The following is a 19,145-nucleotide window of genomic DNA, read 5'->3' as shown; positions in this document are numbered from 1 at the left end:
GCAAAGCCTGATGGGATTTCCTATGTTGTTGTTCACGTTGCCTAGCAACCGGGAGGGGTGATCAGCACACAGGACAGTTGGAACTGTGTATCATGCTCCCTGACACCTCCTTTAAACCAAAAAGATGGCTGCCCTCATGAAATCATAAACGTTTGCCTGTTCTTTTAAAACAGGGTGGGTACGAGATTATATTACCTATCTATTTTAATTAACATAACTAACGTAACTTAATGACAGTATGTTTGTTTAGGCTGAAGTTCCTCTCTAACCACTTAAGGACCAAGCTGTTTTTGGCTATGTGCTGCGTGGGCTTTTCAACCCACAGCACAGATCAGATAACAGGCAGGGCGATCAGACTCCCCCCCCCCCCCCCCCCCCCCCGCCTTTTTTTCCCCCACTAGGGGGATGTCCTGCTGGGGGGGGTCTGATCGCCTCTGCCCTGTCTGGGGGGGCCCTCCTTCGCAGCGATTTTCCCCCCTTCCCCTCCTCGCTGTGGGCGGCACAGAACGGCGATCCGTCCTGCACCGCCTCTGATAGGCTTCAGCCTATCAGATTCCGGCCAATCAGAGGCCGGGGATCGCTGATCTCCTTTACGGCGCTGCTACGCAGCGACGACGTAAACACCAGGGATTTCTTCCCCGCGTCTCTACATTTAGCCTGCGAGCCTCAATTGGAGGCTCGCAGGCTGTTCACGGAGACACCCTCCGTGAACTGCCGTTTCCATGTAAAACCACTTACGACCTGCCGCAGCCTATCGGCGTTAGGCGGTCGTTAAGTGGTTAAGGAATACTTCCAGTGAAGAAGATTGTCTTAATGCTGGCAGAATTGGTTGGTCTCAGTGTTAATAACTCACTGGCGCATAATTCATTGCCAAAAAATGTCACAGCTCTGGCCACCCCATCTGCGTTGCTGAGGTCTTCCCCCAACTTGACAGCCAGAAATGTGGCCATGGCTGCTGAGCTGGGAGCGAGCCGCTGCAACACAGGTGGAGGTGGCCAGAGCCAAAAAACCCACTGTATTTGCTGAGGGGGTGGAGTTTCTGACCTGAGAAATTTGGGCACACCATGCGCCCCATATGCCATAATGTGAATTACGGCTATACTGGCGCTCAGACAGTTTGGTAATTTGGGAGCCGTCAAAGCACGGTGCCCAAATTACTTTAAAAAAATACCCAGAGTCTATGGCGGCTTGGTGGGGAAATACTAATTAACGCCGACAGGTCTTCTGCAGGAGCAGAGTGAGCCATTTTTCGCAATCACCCTGCGACCAAATTTCCTTGCTCCAGTTTTGCATGTATGCGTCTGGTCATCTGGGCCGTTCCTGGTATGCAGTAGTTAGTATGTACCAAAAATGGCACAGTGATAACTGGTGAACCAGCAGCAAGGGACCATGGGTGACCAAAGCTCATTGATGCTTATGGGGAGTGAATACATCTGGTCTGATACCACAGAAGAGCTACTGTAGCATAAATTGCTGAAAACCGTGCTGGTCATGAGGGAAACATGTACACAAACTGTGCCATATACAGATGGTTTTTAGATTGAAGGGTATGGAACCTATGGCTCGGGAGCCAGATGTGGCTCTTTTGATGGCTACATCTGGCTCACAGGGGTTGAATTACTATGCTTAAAGGGGAACTGAAGTAAGAGGTATACGGAGGCTGCCATATTTATTTCCTTTTAATCGATACCAGTTGCCTGGCAGCCCTGCTGGTCCTCTGCCTCTAATACTATTAGCCATAGCCCCTGAATAAGCATGCAGCAGATCAGGTGTTTCAGACTTTAAAGTCAGATCTGACAAGACTAGTTGCATGCTTGTTTCTGGTGTTATTCAGATACTACTGCAAAGAAATAAACCAGCAGGGCTGCCAGGCAACTGGTATTGCTTACAAGGAAATAAATATGGCAGCTTCCGTATACCTCTTACCTCAGTTCCCCTTTAACTGCTCAAGAAGCGCAGCTTAGTGTGGCAGCGCAAGTAAAATCTTCAAAGTAGGCACGCTACTGCTGAAGCATGTGCTACTGACTTACTCGTATTATCCCCAAATAAACAGCTGCTCCAATTGTCCCACTCTGAACCCTGTCAGCTCCAGTGACTTTGTAGGACGAGTTCCCCGCACTTTAATTTGCCCAATAGGCTGCCTGTCACTTGATGGGGATCACGTCCTACAAAGTGAATTATCCCCTAAGTCAGCTAGCTAATTGTACAAGCTGTTAGTCTGTATTTCTCCTGTCTGGCTCTTGGGAAAATTGCTGATGTTGTTTTTGATTTATATAGCGCCAGCATCTTCTGCAGCGCTGTACAATAGCATACAGGGTATAACAGTACAAAGCATACAATACAAACAGTTGATACAAGAGGGTAGAGCAGCTAACACAGTGAAAAATTAACGACATATTTTACACCGCTGATGTTGATTAAACCCAAGAGAAGCTGAAGACTTATCTGACACTTCCGCTGCCCGATGAATTAACTGTATCCACATCACCATGGAAACAGGGATGTGAGCCCTCTGCTGCGCATGCGCACTGTCCCAGTTTGAAACATATGGCTCTCACAGAACTACATTTTAAAAATCTGTGGCGTGTATGGCTCTCAGCCAAAAAGTTTCCTGACCCCCTGATCTGATATCCTAATGAATCTGGCATACATGCACATTTTGAATGCTGCTTGAAATAAGTTGGATGCACATACTGAGTCTAAACTGTGTACAATTGACATAAAATTTGCATTGAAAACAGAATTTATTAGCATCTAATTACTCCTTTTTAGTTGGAAAGGAAAGAAAATCGCTACACTCCTCACCCCATGTAAAGGTGTTGGAAACATGATGGCAAGAGAATGGTTGAATAGAAATCTGTACACTCGTGGTAGGTAATATCCAAAAACGTTTTATTTAGGCAAGGCAGATAAAAAATGGCTGTGTTTCAGAACACATGTGCTTAATCATAGCTTCTTTGATTAAGGACATGTAGTCTGAAACATGTTAATGTATTATCTGCCTTACCAAAATAAACTTGGATCCCCCTCCCTTCCACAAGTGTACAAATTCCACTTCAGCTTGTGTCATTGACCATCTGTATTGCTGAGTATTGGACTGTGCAGCTCCAGACCTGTCAGAGTACCCAAGCTGATTCCTATCCGATGCTGAAAGTGTCTTCAAAGTGTGAAGCTACCATCAGAACTGGACTATATGGAGCTATGTGAGAAGATGGGCTTGTCTGATGCATTATATTTTCTTCATCATGGGGATGAAACGTTGAAATGTTACACCTACCTAGAGATTGATCCAGACCTTCATGGCGGTGGTGTTCCCTGACGACAGATGTCTTCCAGGGAGCACCTGCTAACATCTTGGTGCTAGATACCACATGACACCTTCAGAGGACTCATGGAATCCATACCTTGATGGGTCAGAGTGCTTTTGTGGCACAATGGGTACCTACACAATATGAGAATCGCAACACAATTGGTGGTAAATTCTTACATGTAGCACATTTGTGATTTTCACAAACGGACCGCAATCGCTGCAGTGTGAGTAGTACCATAGGATTACTTGTTCAGCATTGCCAGTGAACGGCAGAGTGAAAATTACGGGCAAAAAGCACCAGTGTCAACTCTGCCTATTTCTGCGTTTTTTGGGAGCTTCACAGTAGGGTTGGTGAATGAGATGCAAATGTATGCTGCTTGAAAATGCAACCATAAATTCTACTTCAGTGAGATTTAATTGGTCTATTTTCAAACTGCATGACTTTGCATAATACCTGCATGAACTCAGAATTATTTGACTATCCCTAATAGCAGTGTATAAAAGACAACTGAAAAAGAATATGGAGGCTGTCATATTTGTTTCTTTTCAAACAATACCAGTTGCTTGGCAGCCCTGCTGGTCTATTTGGCTGCAGTAGTGTCTGAATCACACCAGAAACAAGCATGCAGCCAATCTTGTCAGACCTGACCGTGTCAGTAACACCTGATCTGCTGCATGCTTGTTCAGGGTCTATGTCTAGAAGTATTAGAGGCAGAGGATCAGCAGGCCAACCAGGCAACTGGTATTACTTAAAGGAAACAAATATTGCAGCCTCCATATCTCTTTCTTCAGTTGTCCTTCAAAACCAGGACTGTGGAGTGTAAACCTATGAATCTGCCACCGGGAGATTTGGGTGCAGGCTAAAGCCAATAAACTTCTCACACTTCCCCCTTCAGTCTGCCATGTATAGTGTGGGAAAGATGTAAGTCGGCTTCCAGCTATTGCTGGCGGCCAAATGACTGTGTTTTTGTAGTAATTTGTGCTCAGTCTTGACGGTGCCCAAATGACTCACTGAGTGACGCTATAGCTGTAACTACTATTATGATCTGTACTGGCGCTGGCTGCGCCAGTTTTACAGCGCTCGCTAAGGAGTTGGTACAAAAATATTCAGACTCAGATTATGAAACCACCGACTCCAGGTACCCAAAAATTGGTTAAAAAGATGTATGAGACCTAACGTAACATGGCTGCCCAAACAGGATGGGGTTTTTCAAGTGATGAGCAAAATATTCTGGATGGAATCAATTTTCACAGTAAGAGATCTGTTGTTTCCAGGGGCGTCCATGGCATCGCTGGATCTATAAGACTTCTAATCCACAAAACCTTTCAGCATTTCTTAAAGCGGATCCGAGATGAAAAACTATAACGAGTAACTTGTCTATATATCTTATCTAAAAGTTTAGATAGTTTACACAGCAAATCTAGCTGCAAACAGCTTTAATAGAAAATGATTATTTCTTCCTGTGATACAATGACAGCAGCCATGTTGTTTGCAAACATTACACAGAGGCAGGCTTATCTGTAGCTTGAGCACTCAGCATGTGAAAAAAACGAATCCTCCCCTCTGCCTCTGAAATCAATGGCTAGTAACGCCACCACCTCCTGCCCAGACTGAGCTCCCATGAGCCCTTGCTACTGCTCTCTGAAAACCTGTGGGCGTGGTTTATTTAGTTTATAGGGAATTGAGTATTAAAACAAAAACAAAAACAAAATTTGGCTTGAGGAATGCCCTATAAACAATAGGACAGGAACACAATTATGCAATGAGTAAAAGATTACCTCGGATCCACTGGTTTGCATTACAAGTGGAGGGGGTGGTATATAATTACCAGTTCATATGCCTCCAGTTTTGGGATCATTTTAACCATAAGAATATTTACAAAAGTTCAGGGAGGAGCATTGATTCCTCTAAGTCTTAGAGAACAGTCAATATTGATTATGCCTTATCTAGACGATCTGTTAATTCTGGGCAAGTCCCAAGAAAAGGTAAAGAAAACTGGGTGTAGTTTCACATCTGCATTTGCTGGGTTGGATTTTAAATCTGGAAAAGTTGTTTCTCCTTCCCAGCCAGAAGGCCCTCTTTTTAGTTATAATAGATTTGACAAGTTAAATGTTTCTTCTTTGAGAAAAGATTCAAAAACTGACTCAAGCAATATTGTCTTTGTAGCAGGAGGAGAGACTGCTCCTCAGGGTAGAGTCCTGGGTGCTAGGGATTGTGGCAGTCCCATGGGCACTTCAGAGAGCTCCAGATTTTTTTGCTGGGAAATGTGGATGGTGGACCAGAAACTCTGAACTTCAGTTTATGCCAGCTCAGGTAATAAGGTCACTTCCGTGGTGGATGGAGGAACCCAGTCTGGTAAAAGGCAGGCTCTGGAAGGAACCTGTACAGAATGCCTTGACCAGCTAGTGTGGCCTATCTAGAGATTATGGGGCCCTCTAATGTGGGCACTCTATCTATGCCACTTGTCCATACCCTATGGCTATGAGTTAATTGGCAATTCACATTCTCGTTCAATCAACATGCATATAGGCCATGGGCACTGTGAGGGTGGAGGAACACAAGAAGGTTAATAGTGAATGCATCAAGTACCCCTTAGGCCTTTGCTTCAGGGCCGCATAGCAGCTGCCATGGCTATTGCTACGCCCTTGGCTTGGGGGCTCATATGGGCCACAGAGCATTTCAGGGAAGATGGTTAAAGCCATGAAGTCTCTGCTGTCCTAAATTTCCTGAGAGCTCAGAGCAGTAAAACTGGCCTTGTTGGCAGCAGACAAGATTATTCAGATGTCTCATGCTAGTTCAGTCGGACAATGTCACAACAGTGGCATTTTTAACTATTTCAGCCCGTGGGTATTTTTCACCTTATGAACGAGAGGAATTTTCACATTTCAGCCATCCTCCCTTTCATTCCACAATAACTTTATTACTACTTATCTCAAATAAATAATCTATACATTGTTTTTTCTGCCACCAATTAGGCTTTCTTTGGGTGGTACATTGTTAAGAATTATTTTATTCTAAATGCATTTTAAGGGGAATAAGAAAAAAAAATGCAAAAAATAATTTCTCAGTTTTCGGCCATTATAGTTTTAGAATAATACATGCTACCGTAATGAAAATCAATACATTATTTGTTCCGGTTATTGCAATGTTAAAAATATATCCCTAGTACAATGTATGGTGACTATATTTTATTTTGAAATAAAGGTGCATTTTTTCAGTTTTACATCCATCACTAATTTTTAGTCCATAAATTAATAATATGCCTTTATTTCTTTTTTTAATTTTTAATTTCCTAAAACACAGTAGGTGTAATTTTACTATTTGGCCACAAATTGAGTGCTTCCTATTGGCATACAATAAGTACGCTATAGGTTGCTAAATTGTAACTAAGGAAGTGACGCAGGCCCGCGATCACGGTGGCCTGCGGGGAGATTAATGAATGGGAACTTCGTTCCCATTCATAAATCTAACGATTAGCGGCGGCTCTATTTAAGAATATTTTTGAACAAAAACAGTGTTTATTCTCGGTGGATGAGAACGGATTGGCTCAGGGGACTTTTGTCCCCTGCAGCCAATCTCCCTTGCTCCTGGCAACATTGCGATCGCGGGCATCCGCCTGCACAGCACCCCAGACTGCAGGGACGTGACTTGCGCGACCCTGCGGCTGTAGCAGCTACTGCTGCGGACGTCAAACTCATGTCCCAGCGGCAGAAATAGTTAAACAAGCAGGGAGGAACCAGATCTCGGTTGTTTCAGATGAAGGCCAAAGAGAATTTTCTTTGGGTAGAGGCCAATCTATTAACCCTAAAAGTGATACTTAACCTCCTTAGTGGTAACCCCGTGCTGGATACCAGCTGGCCGCAATAGCAGCATAGGGGGCGATATACAGGCTGGGAACGCGAAGAATCACTCGCGTTCCTATGCCTGTCGGCCGGTGACGGCCAAACCGGAAGTGTTCGCTGGCGGGTGCAGGAGCATCTGAGCGGGGCTGCGAGGGCACCGATCGGCTGCTGGGGGCTGAGGGGAGCCCCAGGTGAGTAAATCTCATTTTTTTATAGTTGCCTTAAGTTTTCCTTTAAAGGGAACCTAAACTGAGAGGCATATGGATGTTTCCTTTTAAACAATACCTGTTGCCTGGCAGTCCTGCTGATCTCCTTGGCTGCAGTAGTGGCTCAATCACACACCTGAAACTGGCATGCAGCTTATCCAGTCTGACTTCAGTCAGAGCACCCGATCTGCATGCTTGTTGAGGGGCTGGGGCTAAAAGTATTATGCCGGGCATACACGGCACGTTTTATGCGCCGGATCGAGCCAGCGGCTCGATGCCGGCGCATCCCCGCTCGTCCGCGCGGATCGATTGCTGCTCGTCCCCGCCGGCGCTTCCTTATCACCGCTCTATTCCCTGCCATTGTCCGCCGGTGGGAATGGCGCAGGTCGAGCGGCATGATCGGGCCAGCTGAATATTATCAGCTGGCCGGATCAGCTGGTCGATACACGGTACAGAAACGTACTGTGTATCCCCAGCATTGGAGACACAGGATCAGCAGGAGAGTCATCCTTCTCAGTTTGTCTTTCCTTCATCTGTAGCACCACCTGCTGGTGATATCAGTTACTTTGGAGCAGCAACTTCCATTGTAAACAGCAGAATGATACTAATGCTGGGAATACACCATGAGGTTTTTTTTTTTGGCAGATGGATGGCTCGATAGATAATTTCCAACAAGTCCAATCTGATTTTGATCGATTTTCCCATAGATGTGAATAAAAATTGATTAAAAAATTATCAGAAAAATGAAACAAACTGTAAATTCATCGGGTAGTAAATCTGCTGAAAAACGTATTGTGTAATAATAATCCAAACATTTATACTCGTATAGCACTTTTCTCCTGTTGGACTCAAAGCGCTCAAGAGCTGGGGCCACGCTGCAGAGTTAGGGAGTCTTGCCTTGAACTCCGTACTGAATAGGTACTGACCCTAGCCAGGATTCAAACCCTGGTCACCCATGTCAAAGGCGGTGCACTTAAAGCGGATCCAAACCAAACATTTTTTTTTAATTAAAAATATTTAGTTGCACCACTCTGACACAAACAAAGATAAATAAATACTCCTTCAAGCCTATGAGTATTTTAGTGCATGCTTTTTACCCTTCTCTTTAACTTCTCTCATAACTAGGGTTATACAGGTGGCAGCCATTAGCAATTCCTCCATTGCCAGACACCTGCTACTCCACCAGTTTGATGGATTTTGTCTCGGCAATTTGAAAGAAAGGGAGGGGTTCCTCCAATAAATGTAAAATATTTTATATTTGTCATCATGCAGCTGAAAAAAGGCTGCTATTTATTATTATAATTTAGAAAATAGATTTTATTTCTGAAATCTTGTATTTTTAATTTGGGTCCACTTTAACCAGTACACTATCCAGCCACTATTCCCAGCATTAGTTATCCAGATCTTAGTTCACACTTGTCTTTCAGGGAGGGATCACACTGGCATCTGTGGGAATCGCAGACTATTCCCTGCAAGCGTTTTGACTAGTTTTTTTTTTTTTTTTTACACTAGCCATTGCTTTCTATTGAAAACCACATGCATTGTGTGGGAAACTAGTGCTGGTTGTGTCTTTTATTAATGCAACTAGTGACCTAAGCCCATTTAAAAATGGGTTCTAGGTCTGTCAACACACACGGCCGGCCGGCCAGCCGGCCAGCCAGCCAGCCAGCCCCCTGGTCCATCCTGCATCCTGTCCCAAAGACTGTCAGTGCAGGACGTGCACAGTAGCGCAAAAGCACTGACACAGGGACACTTATTAGGTAGGATTCAGAATCGCAGATGGCTTCAGATAACACAGCAGCCCTATAAACTATCATTATATGCGATTCCGCATGCATTTTTTTGTCTGTGGCAAAATGCTGGATAAAGTTGAAGTGTGCCCCCTCCCTCAGGAGAAAGCAGGCATTTTTCCTGATGCATAATTATGGAATGATTGCAGGGATAGCAGTGAAACTGATTTTTACGTGACATGAAATACATCTACAAATTAGAGGTGTAACTAGAGGGGAGCAGTCCCTGTGACGGCAGGGGGCCCAGAGCTGTAAGGGGGTCCGCAACTACTACTTCACTCCATCTGATACAGGGGTCCCTCCTTCAGATCAGGTGTTTTTGTGGCTACACTCAGGGACGTAACTAGACTTAATAGGGCCCACCTGCAAAAAAATTATAGCATGGAGCCCCCTTAAGGTGGGTACACACATCAGATAAAAGTCTTTGGAAAATGAAAGATCACAGACCAATTTTACCACCCTTCATGTAGTATGAGAGCCATACCTACACAGTCTATTCTATTGAGCTGAACTCCCTATCAGATAAAAATCTTTGCAAGATGCTGCACACAAAGATGCTGTACACATGCAACAGATCAGTATCTGCAAAAGATCAATTACTGCAAAAGATCTATTTCTGCAAAATGCATTCATAGTCTATGACATCTGCAGATCTCATACACACCTTGTGTAACCACCCTGGCGTTCTATTAAGATTGCCAGGGCGGCTGCGGGAGGTTTTTTTTTTTAATTAAAAAAAAACTATTCCATGCAGCCAACTGAAAGTTGGCTGCATGAGAGCCCACTAGAGGGCGCTCCGGACGCGTCATTCTGATTGCAATGAGCGGCCTTTCCTTGTTTTGCTTACCTCGTCGCCATGGCGACGAGCGGAGTGACGTCATGGACGTCAGCCGCCTCCGATCCAGCCCTTAGCGCTGGCCGGAACGGTTTGTTCCGGCTACGCTGGGCTCGGGCGGCTGGGGGGACCCAGTGCGGCGGCGATCAGGTAGCACACGTGGCTGGCAAAGTGCCGGCTGCATGTGCTGCTTTTTATTTCATGAAAATCGGCCCAGCAGGGCCTGAGCGGCAGCCTCCGGCGGTGATGGACGAGCTGAGCTTGTCCATACCACCCGGCTGGTTAATGGACATTCATCTGCAGATCAGACAATTATCTGCCGATCTGAAGATCCAACCTGGTGGATCTGATCTACAGATAATTGTCGGTTAAACAAGGTGTGTATGAGATCTTCAGATGTCATAGACTATGAATGCGTTTTGCAGGAATGGATCTTTTGCAGGAACGGATCTTTTGCAGATACTGATCTGTTGCATGTGTACAGCATCTTTGTGTGCAGCATCTTGCAAAGAGTTTAATCTGATGGGAAGTTCAGCTCCATAGAATAGACTGTGTAGAGTATGACTCTCATACTACATGGAAGGGGGTAAAATTGGTCTGTGATCTTTCATTTTCCAAAGACTTTTATCTGACGTGTGTACCCACCTTTAGACCTCAATCCTCAAGGGATTTGGAGCTGGCGAATGGCAGTAGAGTGTTCTGCTGTAAAGCAGCCTCTGAAAGCAGGAAAAATTACACACGCTCCTGCACATGGTTTTTGTGAGTAAATGGGGAGGTTTCTTTGGCAATAGGCTGCACTTGCGGTTGGAGAGAAGGAAGTGGCGGGGCAAGGTTTGCAGGGGTGATTGCTACACCCATGCCTTCACTTGTTATGGGTTTGAAGATGATGAATACCACACTTGTTTTATGAACCTTGCAAGATGGTCACACAGGGTTGGCAAGTGAAAGGGTGTGAGCATTGGGGGCCCATCACTTACACCCCTGCTACAAATACATACAAACTTTCGGTGTTCTCATTGACTTGCATTGGTGCACACATTACACACGAAAATAAGCAGACCTGTTGTCGGAATTTTAAATGCAGAAAATGTGCACAAGAATGAAAATACAATGCAAATGCCATGGAGCTGCATTACATTTGCAGAAAGCAGAAAAGCGGGTCACCACTTCCTCATAAAATCCCTTAATTTCCAGTTGGGCATAAGCAGGTACAGAGCAGTGGGGGATCAAGTGCCTGACAGCTGTTTCGCTGGTTAGACCAGCTTCTTCAGAGGCTAAAGAGTGAAACAGCTGTCAGGCACTTGATACCCCCACTGCTCTGTGCCTGATTATGCCCAAATGGAAATAAATGGAAATTATGAGGAAATGGTGCTCCCTTTTCTGCTGGATTTGACAAGTGTTTTGGATGAGCATGCTCCCTGTCCCAGTTGGTCCGCCCTGCTGCATTTGGTGCCAGGTACTATTCCTCTTTTTGATACACAACATAAGTATTGATAAACACAACAAGGAGCGCTGCCGTCACAATAATTATCTTAAAGAGTGGGGGGTTCTGGTGACACACCTCACATGAACCCAATCACAATAGAAATATACTTCCACCCGCTGCTTCCTTATCTGGTGGGGTATCCCCTTATCCCCAACAACAACATAAGTATTTGTGATACAATGGAACACGTTTGGTGACTACCTAATGATTGATAATGACAAGAGAGCACAGTGGGCCAGCACTCAGATGGTGGAGAGGATGACAGGTTGCTGTGTGCAACTGGTCAGTGTGCTCAAAGCCAAAGCAGTTCAATGCAGCAACAACAAGACAGTGGAAATGCTTGGCACTACTGACAATGTATTGCTTCATTCTCTTGACTTCACAAGTATGCATAGAGAGTCTATCTTCTGCATAGCATACAGTATAAAAAGTGATACTTATCATGAGCAGCGTTGTTGGGATATGGGATGACAGTGGGTGCCGCTGGGTATAGGCCGTGCCCCCTGCGGCACCCACTGTCATCCCACATCCACACAACGCTGCTCACGATAAGAAGCACTTTTTATACTGTATACTGAAGTCAGGTGAATGAAGCAATAAATTGTCAGTAGTGCCAAGTAGTGATGGTCAAGTAGATGCAAATAACTTCAAGTTGATGCAAATGTTTAAGCAAATGTATGCAGCTTGAAAATGAACCAATCAAATTTTACCTCAGCAGGGTTTGATTGGTTCATTTTCAAGCTGTACACATTTGCATCAACTTGACCATCACTAGTGACAAGCATTTCCACTTCTTGTTGTTCTAATGATTGATAGATCAGGATGTGCAAAATTACGCAGCACTGCTGTGAGCTTTTATCTCGCATGTAAAATTCATGTAAACAATGCCATCGATTTACACTGTTCGAAATGCAAAAGCAAATTTGCATGCAGGAAAAGTGTGACCTGCCGCAGAGTCTGTTTGGGTATACAGTAGTATGAGAGGGCCATTTTTAATAGCAACTCTCAAGCAACCAAAACCTACATTTATCTGGCCTCTACCAATACCCATAAGGTGACGGATAAATGAGATTCTACCGTACATAAACTTGTTATTGCTGGAACAGGCGAGGCCTCTCAACTTTGTTAAAAGAAGAACTTCTTAAAAATAAAATTTACCTTATTTTTTGGACTATAAGATGCTCATGACCATAAGACGTACCTAAGATTAGAGGGCAAAAACCAGGGGGAAAAAATTGTATACTAAACCTGGTGCATCCATGGTGAAGGGGCATCTTGTGGATTATGTCTTTGTACCTCATGCCCCCTTGGGTCATCCTCTGTCCACCTTATGTCATCCTCTATGCCCCTTTGTGTCCCCATGTCCTCCGTTTGTCCCAGTGTCCTCCTCTGCATGGCAAGTGTTCACAAGTCAGGAACTCCCTGTTTTTGCCCCACTTTTGGGGAGAAAAAGGGAGTCTTATAGTCCAAAAAATACAGTACTTAGGGCTGGTGCACACCGAGCGGCTTTTTGGGCGTTTTCAGATCCGCTTGCGGCTGCGGATCTGCTTGGTCAATGTATCTCAATGGGGTGGTGCACACCAGAGCGGCAGGCGTTTTGCAGAAACTAAAAATGCCTGGGTGAGGCATTTTTTGGATTGCGGATGCGTTTCTGCCTCAATGTTAAGTATAGGAAAAACGCAAACCGCTCTGAAAAACGGCACTTCAGAGCGGTTTTGCAGGCGTTTTTGTTACAGAAGCTGTTCAGTAACAGCTTTACTGTAACAATATATGAAATCTACTATACTGAAAACCGCAGCAGCAATCCGCAACACGCTAGCAAAACGCCTCATAAAAATAAAAAAAAGCGTTTAAAAATCTGCTAGCATTTTGCGGATCTGCTAGCGGGTTTTGGTGTGCACCAGCCCTATATCGGGCTAGAAAATGAATGTTACATAGGCGAAACCTATACTAAGACATGAGAGCTGTCATTGGGCTAGTTCACACCAAAAAGTGCTTAGCAATTGAGATATTGAAAAGCACATGTACGGTTTGCAAAATAATGTTACCGTGCATGCGCAGAAAGGATGGAAGCACGATTGAGGTGAGTGGACATGACTGCGCATGCGCAGCAGCCAACAACTAAATTGTGTCAGAGATCTTTCTGAGGGGGACAGGGGCACAACAAACCCCCAAGAGACCTAAAAAACTACAGGGGGCAGGCAGAGCCGGGACAAGGTACTCCAGCACCCAAGGCTGAGACACCAAAGAGCGCCCCTCCATCCCTCCCACCCCAGCCGTCACAGTGATTGCTATTAGACTAAGAGGCACTACAGGGCCCCAAAAACCTTAATCTCTAGTTATCTGGCTTGCAGTCACTGTCATGTATCCCCTTTTCTTATTTCTCTCTGCTTCAAACAAAGTAGGGGAATGATAGCTGTGCGAGTGAGTTGTGCGCCCCCTCCTACACTGCGCCCTGAGGCTGGGGCCTCTCTCGCCTCTGCCTCGGGGCAGGAATAAGCCCCTAGCTTTAAAGAGACTCTGTAACAACAAAAACCTCCCCTGGGGGGTACTCACCTCGGGGGGGGGGGGGGGGGGGAAGCCTCCGGATCCTAATGAGGCTTCCCACGCCGTCCTCTGTCCCACGGGGGTCTCACTGCAGCCCTCCGAACAGCCGGCGACAGAGCCGACGGTAGCTTCAATATTTACCTTTGCTGGCTCCAGCGGGGGCGCTGTGGCGACTTTCGGCACGGAAATAGACGGAAATACCCGATCTCCGTCGGGTCCGCTCTACTGCGCAGGAGCCGGAAACTTGCGCCTGCGCAGTAGAGCAGACCCGACGGCGATCGGGTATTTCCGCCTACTTCGGCGCCGACAGCCAGGAAGGTAAATATTGCGTCACGGCTGTACGGAGGGCTACAGCGAGACCCCCGAGAGACGCAGGACGGCGTGGGAAGCCTCATTAGGATCCTGAGGCTTCCCCCACCCGAGGTGAGTACCCCCCAGGGGCCGTTTTGTCGTTACAGATTCTCTAATTACCGTACATAAAATTTCAAAGAGAATCAAAGTCCATCTCCATAATGTACTCCCCCTTGCTTTTCTTTAATTGGGTTTTTCTAAACATTTCCCTGCCCTCTGTACCTGCTACAATTCCCGTTGCAAGCCCTGATATCTGGATACTAGATTTTTATGGACGAGGCTTCCCATTGGTCCATCCATCGACATCAATGCAAATCCTTAGAAGCAAAATGAAAGGAGAAATTCAAACCATGTTCTAAGCAGCAATCCCTCCATAGTAAAGACAGAGTCTGAATGAGTGTATAAACAGCCTTTAATATAATTACAGAGCCACGCAGTTTCCATCTTGTAGAAAAATATGAGCATTCACGCATTATGTACACATTCCCACACCAGGCATTGATGTTACATTATGTTCCGTTGTGCTAGACTAGCTACAATGTATTACCCTACACAACACCCGCATCATCCAATCACCTTTCTTACAGTATCTTTGATATAGAAATGGATGCAAAGTGGCCCTGTGGTCTTCCCAGACTAAAGGTTGCCATTTTGTGCTATGAAGCCATCAGAGATCAAACCTCAGAAAACAGAATGGCTCAGGTTACAAAATGGCTATGTACATCAATAGAGCAATGCTTTAATCCACCTATCACTTTTTGTACAACACGAAAAATCATTTTTGGATCTGAAAAAGCCAGCTCGTCACCCGCAGGGACTGCCTGCGCTATCCAAACTCGCCACAAGGAGTGTAACCATAGCCTTCACCATCGCGAGCGGGCAAAGAGGGTCCAATCCTGGGGTGCAGAGAAGCGGCGGTTCCTTGTGTGCACTCCTGACCTTCTCTTGTCTCGCAGCACCCCCAGGTTGTGCACTGCAGCAATGCCATGTTACGTGCACATTCTGCTGGTAAAGGAGCATAGGCTCCCTGTACTAAACTCACAGGTGGCCAGCTGGGGCCATCTCTGCCAACATTCTAGCATGTGTACAGCTACTGCAACGTGCTGATGAAAAATCTGGAGTGCCGGATCATCTGAACTAAACACACTGTTCCCCTCCTTAGCCCACCCACCAGAAGGATTATAGTCTGAAAAATTAAAATCTAACACCCCCTCCCCCTCCCCCCAGTACTGTGTTGTAATATCTATAAGACCTTGCCTTAAATTCACTTGATTTAATTATTCAAGTGTGAAAAACATTTTACCCTTGTTATTTTTGCCTATACCAACAATTGATGATGAGGCTGTTCTCTTAAATGTGCTGCTGATAACATTATCATCCACTGCATGGAGCAAGAAGCATCAATCAGGGCCACCCCGATAAAGTCTTTGTGAAATTGCAGGAATGGCCATACTGTGTAGTTTGCAAGGAGGAAGGAGGAGTGTATTGGTGAGGTTTTCAAACTACAAAGTGTGACCATTCCTGGAATCTCCTGGAAAGATTTGATCAGGGTGGCCCTGCTTGATGCTCCTCCCTCCATGCAGTGACTGCAATTATGCAAAATTATCTTATTAGCAGAGCAGACCAAGGGCTCTATTCATAAAACGTTACCGCAAGTTTTCTGCTCAAAACAGCTGACTTTCCCGTCCATTTAGCAAAGTGGGCATTCATAAAAGCTGTTCCCGCATGATAAGCTACAATCCCCCAGCAGAGCGAGAAATTTCCGCCTTCTCCAGTGTTTTTCTAGATTTATCTAGAAAAAAGTAACAAAATGGCCATTCATAAAGATTAGAGGAAGCGGTATGTGGACGGGAAATACAGCTTCCTTGAAGCCTGCGGATTACATACAAGTGAATGGGACAGACCTCCCAGAGAGAGCAGCGCACGGAGGGACTCTGCTGGCTGAAGTGTTTCCGCATGCCTTCCGACAGCTTACCGCCAGCTTTCAGCGGGAGATCTCCGCTCTGCTATCGCAGCTGGCAACATTTTTATGAATGACCACCCAGAAGTCTAAAATACCACTGCGGTATTTTACCTCCAGGAGTTTTTTCGCCACAACTTTTTTATGAATAGAGCCCTAACTAGGATAACAGCCTCTTCATCTATTGCCAGTAAATGCAAAAAATAACCAGTGTGAAATGTTTTTTACACTTAACCACTTCCCGACCGCCCACTACACAGGGGCGGCGGGGAAGTGGAGCCCTGCAGGACGGCCTCACCCACAGAGGCGGCGGTCCATTTAAGGGCATGGGCGGAGCGATCGCGTCATCCGTGACGCGATCCTCCGCCGGCGCCTGTCACCGTTCGCTCGCCGCAACATCCCGCCGGCTATACGGAAGCGCCGGCGGGATGTTAACCCCGCGATCGCCGCATACAAAGTGTATAATACACTTTGTAATGTTTACAAAGTGTATTATACATGCTGCCTCCTGCCCTGGTGGTCCCAGTGTCCGAGGGACCACCAGGGCAGGCTGCAGCCACCCTAGTCTGCACCCAAGCACACTGATTTCTCCCCCCCCTGCCCCAGATCGCCCACAGCACCCATCAGACCCCCCCCCTGCCCACCCCCCAGACCCCTGTTTGCACCCAATCACCCCCCTAATCACCCATCAATCACTCCCTGTCACTATCTGTCAACGCTATTTTTTTTTTATCCCCCCCCCCTGCTCCCTGCCCCCTCCTGATCACCCCCCACCCCTCAGATTCTCCCCAGACCCCCCCCCCCAGACCACCCCCCCCTGTTTACTGTATGCATCTATCCCCCTGATCACCTGTCAATCACCTGTCAATCACCTGTCAATCACCCGTCAATCACCCATCAATCACCCGTCAATCACCCCCTGTCACTGCCACCCATCAATCAGCCCCTAACCTGCCCCTTGCGGGCAATCTGATCACCCCCCCACACCAATAGATCGCCCACAGATCCGACATCAGATCACCTCCCAAATCCATTGTTTACATCTATTCTCTCCTCTAAACACCCACTAATTACCCATCAATCACCCATCAATCACCCCCTATCACCACTTGTCACTTTTACCTATCAGATCAGACCCTAATCTGCCCCTTGCGGGCACCCAATCACCCGCCCACACGCTCAGATTGCCCTCTGACCCCCCCTTATCAATTCACCAGTGCATTAATTACATCTGTTCTTCCCTGTAATAACCCACTGATCACCTGTCAATCACCTGCCAATCACCTATCACCCATCAATCACCCCCTGTCACCCCCTGTCACTGCCACCCATCAATCAGCCCCTAACCTGCCCCTTGCGGGCAATCTGATCACCCACCCACACCATTAGATCGCCCGCAAACCCGCCGTCAGATTACCTCCCAAATGTATCGTTTACATCTGTTATCTTCTCTAAACACCCACTAATTACCCATCAATCACCCCCTATCACCACCTGTCACTGTTACCTATCAGATCAGACCCTAATCTGCCCCTTGCGGGCACCCAATCACCCGCCCACACGCTCAGATTGCCCTCAGACCCCCCCCCCCCCCCCTTATCAATTCGCCAGTGCATTAATTACATCTGTCCTTCCCTGTAATAACCCACTGATCACCTGTCAATCACCTGCCAATCACCTATCACCCATCAATCACCCCCTGTCACTGCCACCCAACAATCAGCCCCTAACCTGCCCCTTGCGGGCAATCTGATCACCCACCCACACCAATAGATCGCCCGCAGATCCGACATCAGATCACCACCCAAGCGCAGTGTTTCCATCTATTCTCTCCTCTAAACACCCACTAATTACCCATCAATCACTCCCTATCACCACCTGTCACTGTTACCTATCAGATCAGACCCTAATCTGCCCCTTGCGGGCACCCAATCGCCCGCCTACACGCTCAGATTGCCCTCAGACCCCCCCTTATCAATTCGCCAGTGCAATATTTACATCTGTTCTCCCCTGTAATAACCCACTGATTACCTGTCAATCACCTATCAATCACCCATCAATCACCCCCTGTCACTGCCACCCATCAATCACCCCCTGTCACTGCCACCCATCAATCACCCCCTGTCACTGCCACCCATCAATCAGCCCCTAACCTGCCCCTTGCGGGCAAACTGATCACCCACCCACACCAATAGATCGCCCGCAGATCCGACATCAGATCACCACCCAAGCGCAGTGTTTCCATCTATTCTCTACCCTAAACACCCACTAATTACCCATCAATCACCCCCTGTCACTGCTACCTATCAGATTAGACCCCTATCTGCCCCTAGGGCACTCAATCACCCGCCCACACCCTCAGAATGCCCTCAGACCCCAGCCCTGATCACCTCGCCAGTGCATTGCTTGCATCCATTCCCCCCTCTAATCACACCTTGAGACACCCATCAATCACCTCCTGTCACCCCCTAGCACACCTACCCATCAGATCAGGCCCCAATTTGCCCCGTGTGGGCTCCTGATCACTCGGCCAAACCCTCAGACCCCCTTCCGATCACCTCCCCAGTGCATGGATTGCATCTATTTTCCCCTCTAACCACCCCCTGAGACACCCATCAATCACCTCCTGTCACCCCCCTAGCACTCCTATCCATCAGATCAGGCCTAATACAACCTGTCATCTAAAAGGCCACCCTGCTTATGACCGGTTCCACAAAATTCGCCCCCTCATAGACCACCTGTCATCAAAATTTGCAGATGCTTATACCCCTGAACAGTCATTTTGAGACATTTGGTTTCCAGACTACTCACGGTTTT

The sequence above is a fragment of the Hyperolius riggenbachi genome, chromosome 1 (genome assembly GCF_040937935.1).
Source record: "Hyperolius riggenbachi isolate aHypRig1 chromosome 1, aHypRig1.pri, whole genome shotgun sequence".
Classification (NCBI taxonomy): domain Eukaryota; kingdom Metazoa; phylum Chordata; class Amphibia; order Anura; family Hyperoliidae; genus Hyperolius; species Hyperolius riggenbachi.
The sequence above is the reverse complement of the archived record's forward strand: the minus strand, read 5'-3'. Positions refer to the sequence as shown.